General features: G+C 43.8%; 1 non-coding gene across 1 annotated transcript; it reads left to right on the top strand.

Moving 5' to 3' along the window:
• The first annotated feature begins 223 nt into the window (after positions 1-223).
• Positions 224-305, top strand: trnas-aga (transfer RNA serine (anticodon AGA)). Its single transcript has one exon. It is a non-coding gene; the product is annotated as a tRNA-Ser (tRNA).
• The last annotated feature ends 12,600 nt before the right edge of the window (positions 306-12,905 follow it).

Below are 12,905 nucleotides of genomic sequence, written 5' to 3'. Positions count from 1 at the left end.
AAATTGCCAAGTGTGATTTTCCTTTCAATAAATAATTTTGACTCAGTTTGACTGCAAATATCTTTTCCTACCTTTGTGCTTTCCTTCTTTTACATTGGTGTCTCGCACCTTACAAATGACAGCAAAGGTATGAAAGGAGATGGAAGCATTTAGCTCAAGTCAGCAAGAGCTTTCAATGAGATCACGGCTGATTTGGTCATTGCTCAACCGTGCTGCGCTGTCTGTAGTCATGGCCGAGTGGTTAAAGCGATGGATTAGAAATCCATTGGGGTTTCCCCACGTAGGTTCGATTCCTGCTGGCTACGTTATGAATGCTTTCCTGCTGGAACCGTTTTCGCTCAAAGTTCAGAACACCTATTTTGCAAACCAGGCCAGTAATTTGATTAGACTTGGGAAACGAGCCTGGCCAGGTTTTAGATTCGGAAGTATGTGAGCACTTTGGAGACAGCGATCACAATTCTCTCAGGTTTACTATCGTGATTGAAAGGGATAGGTGTACTCCACGGAGCGAGTGTTTCATCTGGTGGAAGGGAAATTACGATGTATCGAGGTAAGATTTAGGAAACGTAGAATGTGGTAGGAAACTGCAGGGGGTGAGCACATTAAAAATGTTGAGCTTATTCAAAGAAAAGCTCCTGTGTGTCCTAGATAAGTATGTACCTGTCAGGCAAGTAGGAAGATATAGAACGCGTGAGCCGTGGTTTACTGAGGAAGTGGAATCCCTGGTCAAGAAGAACAAGAAGTCTTATGTTAGGACAAAATGTGAAAACTCAGTTAGAGCGCTCGAGGGTTCCAACGATATCAGGAAAGACGTATAAAGAGAGCTGAGAAGAGCCAAGACGAGACATGAGAAGTTGTTGGCAGATAGGATCAGGGTTAACCCTAAGGCTTTCCATAGGTATTTCAGGAATAAAAGAATGACGAGAGTTAAATTTGGGACAATCAAGGATAATCGTGGGAAGTTGTGTGTGGAGTCAGAGGAGATAGGGGAAGCGCTAAATAAATATTTTTCGACAGTGTTCGCTATAGAAAATGAAAATGTTGGCGAGGAAGGTATAGAGATACTTGCGTCTGGAGTAGTAGAGATTGAGTTTCACAAGGATTAGGTGATAGAAATACTGGAGAGTGAGATAACAGACAAGTCCGCTGGGCCGGATGGGATCTGTCCTAGGATCCTCTGGGAAGCAAGGGAAGAGATTGATTACGTTTGGCGGCGATCGTTAAATCATCGTTGTCTACAGGAGTAGTGCCTGTGGAATGGAGCATAGCATATGTTGTTCCCGTGTTCAAAAAGTGTCGTAGAGACAACCCTGGTAATTACAGACCATTGAGTCTCACTGCAGTTGTTGGTAATATGTTGGAAAAGGTTATTATAGATAGGATTTATGACCATCTAGAAAAGAATAATCTGATCAGGGACAGTCAGCACGGTTTTGTGATGGGTAGACCTTGCCGAACGAATCTTATTGACTTTTATGACAAAGTGACCAAACAGGGAGATGAGAGTAAACCGGTTGATGTGGTGTATATGGGTTTCAGAAAGTTGTTCGATAAGGTTCCCCACAATAGGATATTACACAAAATGCGGTGGAATGGAATTGTGGGAGAGATTGCAGCTTTGATCAGTAATTGGCTTGCCAATAGAAAACATTGTTGTAGTTGATGGAACATGTTCTTCTTGGTGTCCAGGTACTGGCGGCGTACTACAAGGGTCGGTGTTAGGTCCACTGCTATTACATGAGATCTCCCCTTGCCAATCAGTCTCCCATGGGGAACATTGTTGAACGCCTTTCTGAAGTCCATATAGATCACATTTACTGCTCTGCCCTCATCAATCTTCTTTGTTACTTCTTCAAAAAAGTCAATCAAATTTGTGAGACATGATTTCCCACGCACAAAGCCATGTTAACTGTCCGAATCAGTCCTTGCCTTTCCAAATACATGTACATTCTGTTCCTCAGGATTCCCTCCAACAATTGGAGTATTCTTGGCAGATGCAGCTTCATGTCGGGAATGCGAGGTCATATACTTTGTTGGGAAGAATCAAAAGACACGCTACTATTAAAATCGATAGAAACGCAAAAGATGTGCAGTGCAGAGGAGTCACAGTGTTCTTATACATGAAACGAACAAAGGTTAATCACATATTTATTTCTTGCTGGCAAAAGAAAGCCTTTTCTGATGCTCACAATTAAAGAGATGGTTTCCAAGAAAATAAGAAAATTAAATCACCAGTAGAGTAATCAATTTCCAAGATATCCCTCGTGATGTTTTATGGGACATGTGGGATTTCTTTGATTATGGTTCTCCAAACGTTTCTACAATAGAACCGAGAGTTTTAGATGGGAAGTTTAGATCACGCATGACTATTGCCATTTTTGTCACTCACACTCAATATTTTTTTCCTTGTACGATTTATTTCGCTTTGTGGTTACTGCGAGTGGGCTTGTAAACTACACATGCTTGTGAGTTCATTCCTCACTGTTCCTCAACTCCAGCCAAACAGACTTTACATCGTTATTTCCTGAATCAAGGTCATCTCTAACCATTGCATAAATGTCATTAAAACTTCGATATTTCACAGGCCTCTGTGTATCATCTTACAATATTAATTGATCGTTTACTGTATTGTAGTTGTGCATAAGAAGAGAAAAATAGCATCGAGAATGGTGGACCTCCGCTTCACACACTCCTTATTGAAGCGAAAATGCAGATTACTGCCCATAATACGATCGTGGAAGCATGTGCCGAACCCTCAGGAAACAGAGAATAAGTGCAGTGCCACAGGGCATGTCAGGGACAGCACCAGAAAGACAACAGAAATGCTGCTATGAGCTCCTATTTTGAATATATTTCTCAATGAGCAATAGAATGTTACATGTGTTCCATCAGGAGTTACCTCACACAAGGAAGTAACCAGTGTTGCAGACGGTCGTATCATCCGAGTTCTAAGCCCTGGAATCAGAGACATTCAATATTCTGTGCATAACTGCAAGGAACAGCTGTCCGAGGCGTTTACAGTCCAGATGAAATTATGAGTGCAGCTCTCTAGTTGTCAGCCTCTTTCTCCTATGTCGTGTTTCGTGCAATCGCAGCGTGGAATCTCGTCAACCACGTTTGACCTGCACATGATGCGTATTGGGCCTTGTTTTCTCGTGAGTTGTTGTCTGAGTGAGGCTCTCGGTTTCTGTGCTGTCATAAGACCGAGTGCTCGGAGGAGTCTGGATATCGTTTTCCAGAATTTGTTTTTAATACAGGGAAGCATGATTTAAAAATTAGCTCAAAGCATATCCTCCTTGTGAACTTCGTGTGCCATGCATCTGCGAATGAAGGTGTATGGATATTGGTTCTTGGCAAATAATTTGTGTGGGCGTCAGTCTAGCAGTCCCTAGTAGCAATACGTACAAACGGCAAGGGCCACACATTCGACTAGAATAGCACAACAATAATAGGACAGGGCAAGCAGAAGACAGCCAGACAATCCTGGAAGCAGGGCACTCATCCACGGATTCCATCCGTTGGACCCAATCTGCAATCCCAACAAACGGAAGCAGCGGGAATGAAACCAAATTAATTCGTACCAAAACATGAGAGCAGCGCTTCACAGGAACCTCTGCAGCGCTGAGAATGTCACCCAGACAGGCGAGGAAAAGTCTGCAAACCATCTTCCTCGCGTCACCGAACTTTTCAACAAGAACTCCAGAAGCATCCGAGCTTCACATCTTTCTGCTCCAAAACACTCCGCTTTTCCACAACAGAGCAACAGAGAATTGCACACTCAACTACCGCGTGTAAGATGAGAATACCAGCCTCTAAATTACCAAGGGCGGCAGTAAGAGCGAGGGGAAACAGCTGCCACTGTCATTCCACAGCTACAAACGCTCTCTTTGAAAGGTACATTTTCGTATGAATGTCGGGACAGCAGTAGAATATGGGAACTAAACAGCCCGCGCTGTGTATTCATGTTCTGGACAATGTGCGTTGTTCACAGCTTTCCCTGAAAGTGAGTGGACGTCGTTATTTCACCGCTGTTTTGAAGCCAGATCCTGCACTGAATCTGCTCCCTCGTTTTTTGTTGTTGTGGCTAAAAGGTGGGCAACCGCAGCGTGAAACTTTGTTATATTTCTCTCATTCCCTTCATTACTGTCCTGGTGAGGAACCTGGAGATTGGCTCGCTCGATCAATTGGAGGCACCAGCGCATTGTTGACCTAGTTTAATCGAGAATATAATTGGTAATATTCACTTTTCATGGTACATTTTTCTGTTTTGTTTTATGTTACTTGAGCACTTTCTGTTACTTGGCAATACACTAAATCTCCAGAATGTCGGGAAGCTCCGTTTGGAATTGCTACGGTGCTATTTGTGTGAGCAGTTCTTGACATACACGTCTCGCACTGCCTCACAGACAGAAGTAATGAGTTTGTGTGCCTGATAATGACTCTGCCTTTTGAGTTTTGCACCTGGTCCACGTTAAGAGCTGTCAGTTTTGGATTCTCTGGAGAGTTGATGGGACAACACGATTTGGGAGGTTTTTTTTAGTCAACGAAATGATTTGATGGAGAACCTGGGAATGCATCAAGGAAAATGGTCATTGTCTGTAAATATCTGGAAAACATTCCTCTCTGTGTCATTTCAAAACATTACGCCTCAAGAAAAAATAAAATTCAAACACGCTGACTTAGTAACAAACAGCATGCGTTTTTGCAAGTGGTCTGTTGAAACTGTTGTCAGGTACTGGAGTGTCACAGAATTGCCGAGCATGGAAGCAAACCTTTCTATTCAACTTGCACCTGCTGATCAGATGACCGAAACTAATCTAAACATATTTGCCAATATTTGTCCCTTATCTCTCCAAACACTTCCTGTCTGCATACCCATTTAGATGCCTTTGAAGTGTTGTGAGTGCACCAAACTCTGCCACTAAATGTGGAAATTTATTCCACAGGCACAAAAATGTCTGTATTAAAAACAACTGTCGCTCACCTCCCTTTCAAATTGTACTGCTCTCACATTAAACCTATGCTATCTCGCTTTAAACTCACATGAGTTCTGAAAAAGTTCTCTGCTCGTCTACCTCATGATTTTGTAAACTTTTCCAAGGGCATCCCTCAGGCCTGAAGCTCCGGGGAAAACTGTCGAAGAATATTCAGCTTCTCACTAATGTCCACACCGTGCAAACCTTTCAAATCGTTGTAAATATTTTTTTTAATTATGCGAAGGTATTCATAGAAAGTGCCAGGGGAAATTGCCTGAAGTGAAGCGATGCTGAAACATTAGTCTTGACAGGTTTGGCGCTTAGTTATCGTCAGGGAGCGTCACCGAGTGGTTTAATGTAGGTAAAAACAATGAATGCAAATGCTGGAGACAAGATTGAGGATTAGTGGTGCTGAAGAGCGCAGCAGTTCAGGCAGCATCCGAGGTGCAGTAAATTAGACGTTTCGGGCGAAACCCTGTATTCCTGATGAAGGGCTTTTGCCTGAAACATCGATTTTACTGCTCCTCGGATGCTGCCTGAACTGCTGTGCTCTTCCAACACCACTAATCCAGAGAGGTTTAATGTGCTAGGTTTAGGGTCCAGTCTCTATTGCGTCATGGGTTTGAAACCCAACTTTGCAATAGAACAACTGCAGGCAGCTTTTTATGACAGAACTACACAGGTCCTGATATTGCTTTATGGTGTGTTTGTTACTCCTCGGGTCTCTCACCCTCTCTGCGATAAACACGGGAACATGAGCAACTGATTCCTAAAATAGTGAGAATTACTGCTGTCCACATCCTCTCGAGCACTCTGCGTTTGGATGTGTACACGCACAATTTTGCTGCCAGTTGCTGTGTCTCAAATGGTCAGAGCATTTGGCTGAAATGTTGGTTGTCCTAGCCCAAAAAGAGCACAGAGCCTCAAATATTTCACATCAAGTATTGAGACCGACCATTTTCTGACAATACAACCACGAGAACCTATCCATGATTGACCCTGAGTCCACAATGAGTGAGACGGTCACGTGCAGCAGAATGTGATCCCACTCTCTACAAGCCCCTGCTGACACCAGAAAGGGGCCACTGCAGTTTCAATCAGCGGCTTCCTGACCAGCCCTGGGACACAGCTCATGGAAATTCCTTCCTCAGGAACGGCTGTTACCGTGTGAAAGGGTAAATAATTCTAATTCAAATTGGAAATGGCTTCAGAAGATTGTTCCTGTTTTTAAAACATTTTATAATCAGAATTCCTGGCTCGAATATTAGAAGTGGTAAACTTTGTCGGCAGGGAGAACAAAGAAAGTGTGGATTGTGAGGACTCTGTCTCTTCAGCAGATGGGATTTCCGACACTCTAATCAGAAATGATTTGGTTTCCTGAGGTATTTTCCCGATTGATTTGCAGTCTGCCAGAGTGTCTAGGAATCAGTTCGGCGACCTAAGGATCAGGGTCAAAATATGAACATATTAACAGAGAATCGTGAATCCCGGGGGAAGGCCTAAATGGATTGTAATTCTCTGAAGGAATAAATCTGAGAATTGAAAGACTTGAATAATGTTATTTGCAATGGGGAGGAATGAACGAGATTTTTGAAAATTGCCGTGTCAGCTGAATTAAACTCAGTATGAAATCATAACTTAACCAACACCAATCCTGTCCTGGTTCGCTCAGTCGTTAGAGTTTGAGACCTTTAATCTCAATGATGTGGGGTCGAGACCCACGCAGGGCGCTGTTGTTGTTAATAGGTTTGCCGCCCTCCATTAATGTTGCAAGAGCGAATTCGCTCACTGAGGCAGGTTTTGTTGACACATTTTTTCCTCCGTTTTTGATCATCTCTTGGTTTCTGAGTGAAAACTGTCTCCACTGTACTGCAGGTGCAAGAGACAAGGTTATCAGTTCAGCCGAATATACTATAAACGATGTCCCTTCCAAAACGCGAGGTACCATTCCAAACATGCCCCAACCAAAATGTCCAGAGACGTCGAATGCGAATGGCAACATGACAGTGACTGCTGCATGTCAAATGGTGCTGTAATAGAATTAACTGAATGAGAATGCTATGATGGAAACCGAATGGAACTCTCCCTGAAATTTTCCCAATTCACTCGGTAAATGATGCTGTTGTGTACCCATATGGGTTTACGTAATGAACAGCTTATTGTCAGTAACAGAGGTGGGGGTGATGCAGGATAGTGAGGTTTCCATGTGGGTCAGAAGTGATTTGTTCGAACAGGGAATTCAAACGTCCACAGAGCAGACATTGCTGATTTGTCCAGGATCACACTTCTCCCTTCTGTTTCAGTACCAACAAGAGAAATTGCGGGAAAATCTCAGCAGGTCTGGTAGAATCTTGGAATGGAAAGCCGAGTTAAATCTTCAAGCCCAGTGACACTTATTTCTCCATGTCCATCTCCGTCTACCTTTTTATTGAATATCTCCTGACTCTCAACTTTATACTCAGTTTCTCTTTTATTTTCCGTGTCCAAACCTTCTCCCAGTCTCAAAATTTAATAGCAGATCTGTTCCATCTCTCACCTCTCCGAGTTATAAGGGGAGGACTTCGAAATGCAAGATTAACTCTGTTTCTATTTCCTTAGATACTGGATGGCCAGAGACCAGAAGTCATCGGAGGACAGTTACAGCTTTCAGCCCATCTGTTCTGCCCGCCATTCGGTCATGACTCATATCGTTCCCTAACCAATTTTCAGCTTTCTATCTGTGACAATTAGCTCCCCTGAATTTAGGATCCAGTCTTTTCCCAGAGTACGAATGAAACCGTCCCAATCGTCTCCACATCTGCTGGCAGCTGTTACACCGTATCTGTGTGTGATCGGGTTCAGTTTCAGTCCCACACAGCAAACACATCTGTTCTGAGCAATGCAATCCCCGCTGCATGACAGATCGATCGGGTCTCTGACCCCACGGTTTTTCTGCGAGGCAGTAGTTAGCTCTTTCACCACCCACGGCAAGGACCGGTGCTTCAAAATGTGGGGACAAAGAACGATAGGCACAAGAGTTTGTGCAGTTAAGGTCGGTGCAGGCAGGCGGCACGGTGGCACAGTGGTTAGCACTGCTGCCTCACAGCGCCGGAGACCCGGGTTCAATTCTCGCCTCAGGCGACTGACTGTGTGGAGTTTGCACGTTCTCCCCGTGTCTGCGTGGGTTTGCTCCGGTTTCCTCCCACAATCACAAAGATGTACAGGATAAAATTCCATGTCAGGAAATGAAGATTTATTTCTCCTCTTCTTGTAGATAATCTGAATGAAAACCATGTTCTGCTTCCACAGAGAGCACAGACCCGGTTCTGCCAGAAGGAATCCAGTGATTGATTGCATCCAACTGGACTCATACAGTCATAGAGATGTACTGCAGGGAAACAGACCCTTCGTTCAAACCTGCCCATGCTGACCGGAAATCCCAACCCAATTTGGTCCTTCTTGCAAGCACACGGCCGATATCCCTCAAAACCCTTCCGACTTATATACCATTTCAAATGCCTCTTGAATGTTGCAATTGTACGAACCTCCACCACATCCTCTGGCAGCCATGGCAGCACATACACGAATAAATTGTCACTGCAAATCCCCTCTAAGGATCTCGCCTTTCAGAGCAGAAACTATCTCGCTGTTCATTCAATGTCGCTATGTCTAATTCTTGGAACTCCCTCCCTATCGACATCATGGCTGTATCACTGTGTTGAGCACTTCGAGGACGATGTAAAGTAACTTACCATCTCAATCTCTTGAGTAATTATGTTTGGGGAGTGAAGCCTATCCCAAAGAGTGACGTGCAGTCCCCAGAATTTCGTTTGAAAAAGCTGCAGTTTCCAAGTGGATACCCGAAAGTGGTCCAGAAGAAGTGTAAAGTTTCGAAGGGAAAGTAGGATAAACTGAAAGTCAATGATGACTGGGATGAATGAGGCAGAAAGTGAGTGAGGAGCTGTTGGTACAAGGATCAATGTCAGTGCTAATGGTTTAGCCCTTACTGCCCACTGTTAACACCGACTCACACACCACTCCTGGTAAATTCACCACAATTACCCTGGTCTCTTGGTATGAGTTTTCCTCTGTGCATATTCACGCGGTAAATCGGCCCAGGAATGATGAACGCATACTGTTTATCCTGTCAGGTTGAAGAGGTGAAGGCATCCGTTTGAAATCAAAGCAAGAAGAGATTGCCTCTTCCTGTACATTTTCAGTGGAGAGTCACCAGCTGTAAACTTCTGTCCTGCACAAGCGGACGTTGAGATAAATTCTCATCGAGCAGCTTTATTACAGAAAGGTGGCCCGATTAACTGTGAACATATACTTCATTAAATGCCCTTATTGATTTGAAGAACAGTGTCTGTGTTTCGTCAGTTACAGCATATGGTAATAACCAGGCGTTAATGGTGTCAAATGCTGTCAAATGTTCTGTACATTGAAAGTTAATTGTTTAAACTTCTTGTAAAAACCGTATTGTTTATCCAACATCGCGAAAATGATGGTTCAGCATGCTTCTTGTGTTTGAGTTCAGTCCGTTGTTATTTCGTGCTACCAAGCCCTACCGCCTGATGTGGACCCATTAATCTATGTTCTATCCTACTAATTCAACGCAGAGTTCCTTTTACTCTGTTCGACAAGGATTTGTCTATCTCTTCTACTGTTATTCTCCATCCGTCTTTTCAAGTTTTTTGGGAATAATGAAGAGACGCAGGAGACACTGCAGACTTGCAGGACAATGTTTTGGTAACAACGCATCCAATGGCTCTCATTGTCTGCTGTCACCATTCATTGATTTTAGGCTAACGGCAGTGGCATCATAGAAATCCTGTAATTGGAGTGAAACTGTTTTTTTTCTGTTCTATTATGAATACTATTTAGAATTGTAAAAGCTCATAACGTTTTGAGTGAACAAATGTCACCTGATCTCAGACCTAAGTAACACAGACATTAATTGGAGACTGTGAGCCCAGTTCTACACACTTTGGCCGGGCGGGGCGGAGAAAGCCACGGAACAGACTCCGATTTTAACACTTTTCCAAGAGTAGAAATGAAAAATGAGGGATATTGACAGACAGAGAGTGGGAGAATGTAGAAGAGAGTGAGATGGTACTGAGAGACAAAGGGAGACAAACAGAAATTCTCCATTCACCACGGCTGCTCATCGACATAAAGGAGAAGAAAAAGGTAATGAAGGCCAGCCTTTCACCAACTCAGGGCAACAGCAACAGCATTACAGCCGATAAAGGAATTTTGCATTTTGACAGATCACGTCTGTCAGCTAATGAGGGATTCTGGTAATATGCTGTTTCACGAAGTGAAATTGATAATTACCCAGGCAATAAAACAATAAAAAGCATAAGTAGCCTGAATCTGAGATATGAAACATTAAATCTCTTTGTCTCCACAGATGCTGTTAGACCTGCAGTGTTTCTCTGTCAATTCCTGTTGTTGATTCAGATTTCCAGGATTCGCACTTCTTTGTTTTATGCAAGTCTGAACCTGTTTGTGACAATACTCGATTAATTGCCAGTTCCATACAACATTCCCTGCTTTGGGAAGGTTGTCAACAACATAAACGGTCAGAGGAAATCCCCCATTGCTACAGCAGTGAGAGCACGGTGTCCTTAACAGTAGACTTCCACGGAAAGTGAAATATGGCGCTGTATGTTTTCTCAACGAATCCACTTTTACTTTTTTCATTTGTGATCATTTTAGCTGCACATCAGTTTCTTTCTTTCATCCATTTCTGTCAGCTTGGAAAAGGCCTTTCCGCCCATCTGCAGTGCGGGTCATTGGACATTCATCTTTTCGAGTCCAGGAGCTACTATTTCTTGGAGGACCTTCTGCATTTCAACTCGGGTGGGGTGGGTGCGAGGCTGTACCACTATATTCACCTGTCTATAGATATCGGAGAAGGGTCTATCTATTCCACACCACCAGGCTTCGTCATCGCTCTTCTGAATCTTGGTTATTGTTACCCTTGCCATGGCATCTCCTTCCTTGATAACAGGAAAGCGATATCCCGTGTCAGGTGTACCTGTAGCCGTGGTGGATACTACTAAGTGCCAGTAACTGGGTACACAAGGATCTCTGCATAAATATTTATTACCTTATTTATAGTCGTCCTGGTTACCAAACGGGCATGGGTGGCATGTAAAGGTCAACTTAACATCGTTGGTAAAGATTACCGTCTGCGGTTGTATCCCAGACACCCCCGCCTTCACGACTCGTCCTGCCATGCAGCCCCATATTTCTATGACTCTTCTAATCACTACTTACACTTATTTGGATCCGGTGTTGTCCGATGTCTCCTCAAGGTCAGCTACACGTTTGCGATGGCTGGCGTGTATCAACGTGGCTCTTTCGGCGATCTTAACAGCTGCCTGTGTTGGAGGGAGCCCTTGGAACGGTCCCAGCCAGCTCTTCGCCTTCATGCTTTTGCTCCTGAAGTCTTTCACCACTATCCAGTCTTCAGGTTCTAGATTGTGCATCTTCCCTTCTGCTGATTGGGGTAGTGCTGCCCTTCTTTTGATTCTTTATTTGAGACAGAAGTGTGGAGAGTTTGATACCGTAACATAACATCTCGTCCTCACAGTGGTCTGTTATCTGTCTTAAAATCGGTCTTGGGCCAATTCCTGTATTGGGCCACCTCCCAAACAAAATCACAAACGTCCTAAGATTTACTCTTCTTCTCCTTCATATACATTAGCACAATTGGAAATGCCTTTGTCCATGTCGCCTCTAGTTCCTCACAACATTTTGCCAATTTATTTATAAGGGCAGTTTTCTCTCTTTCTACTGCCCCACCGCTCGCTGGGTGATAGGCACAATGTTGCCTCACCTTTATTCCCAAGTAATCACTGATCTGCTGTACGGCAATATTTCTGAATGGCTTTCCATTGTCGCTGCTTAGCCTTTCAGGGATGCCCCATCTCGGAATTATTTCAGTTAGCAAAGCCTTGGCTACCGCACTGGCATCCTGTTGAGACGTGGGAGCACTTCCACCCCTTGGGAAAACATCAACTATTACCAGACAATGCCTTTTCCCTAAGCTGGGTGTTAGTTCAATAAAGTCCATCTGTAAATGTTCAAACGGACTTTGGGATTGGGGTGTTCTGCCTGATTCATTTGTATTCCCCTCCCCACATTATTAGTGGCATAGATAACAGATTATTCACATTTTTTATAAGTAATGAGTAAATCCCTTTCTGTACCAGCGTGCTGAAATATTGTCGTCCATCCCCACTTTTGACACATGGTCCTTACCGTGTGTTACTTTGGCATAGAAAGGGAATAAAGATCGTGGTAGACAGGGTTTACCATTGGGGCCACACTAAACCCATTCCCTCATTCTACACCCTGTCCTTGTCCATTCACGCTTCTCCTTCGATGTGGCCTGCGACTGTAACTCCCATAAGTCTGATTTGGATTACAAATATTTGACAAACACATGTCAAACTGATCAGTTGGCGGCTGATTGGCTGCCGTCCTTGCCGCTGAGTCTACATTTTCATTGCCTTGAGAAATTGAATCATAATTTTTCCTGTGGGCTTCACATGGACACATAGTGATTGATTTAGGCAATCGGACTGCTTTCAGGAGGTCAGAGATCTGGCCATGTTTTGTCATTGGCTTTCCAGTGGAGGTCAAGAAGCCCTTGAATTTCCACAAGGATCCAAAATTATGTACAACCCCGAATGCATATCAGCTGTCGATGTAAATATTCACTGTTCTGCCTTCGGTCAATTTACATGCCTCAATCAAGGCAATCAGCTCTGCTGCTTGCGCTGACAGATGAGAAGGAAATGATCCCGCTTTGACGACCTTTTAGGTAGTTGCGACAACATACCAGACACTGGTCTATCTCTTTGCTTCTGAATGCTGACCTATCCACAAAAAAACGCCGTATCCAGATTCTAAATTGGTGAATCCTACACGTCCACA

The sequence above is a fragment of the Chiloscyllium plagiosum genome, unplaced genomic scaffold (genome assembly GCF_037043375.1).
Source record: "Chiloscyllium plagiosum isolate Xiang-an unplaced genomic scaffold, Cpla_swu_hap1 HiC_scaffold_21, whole genome shotgun sequence".
Classification (NCBI taxonomy): Eukaryota; Metazoa; Chordata; class Chondrichthyes; order Orectolobiformes; family Hemiscylliidae; genus Chiloscyllium; species Chiloscyllium plagiosum.
The sequence above is the reverse complement of the archived record's forward strand: the minus strand, read 5'-3'. Positions and strand labels throughout refer to the sequence as shown.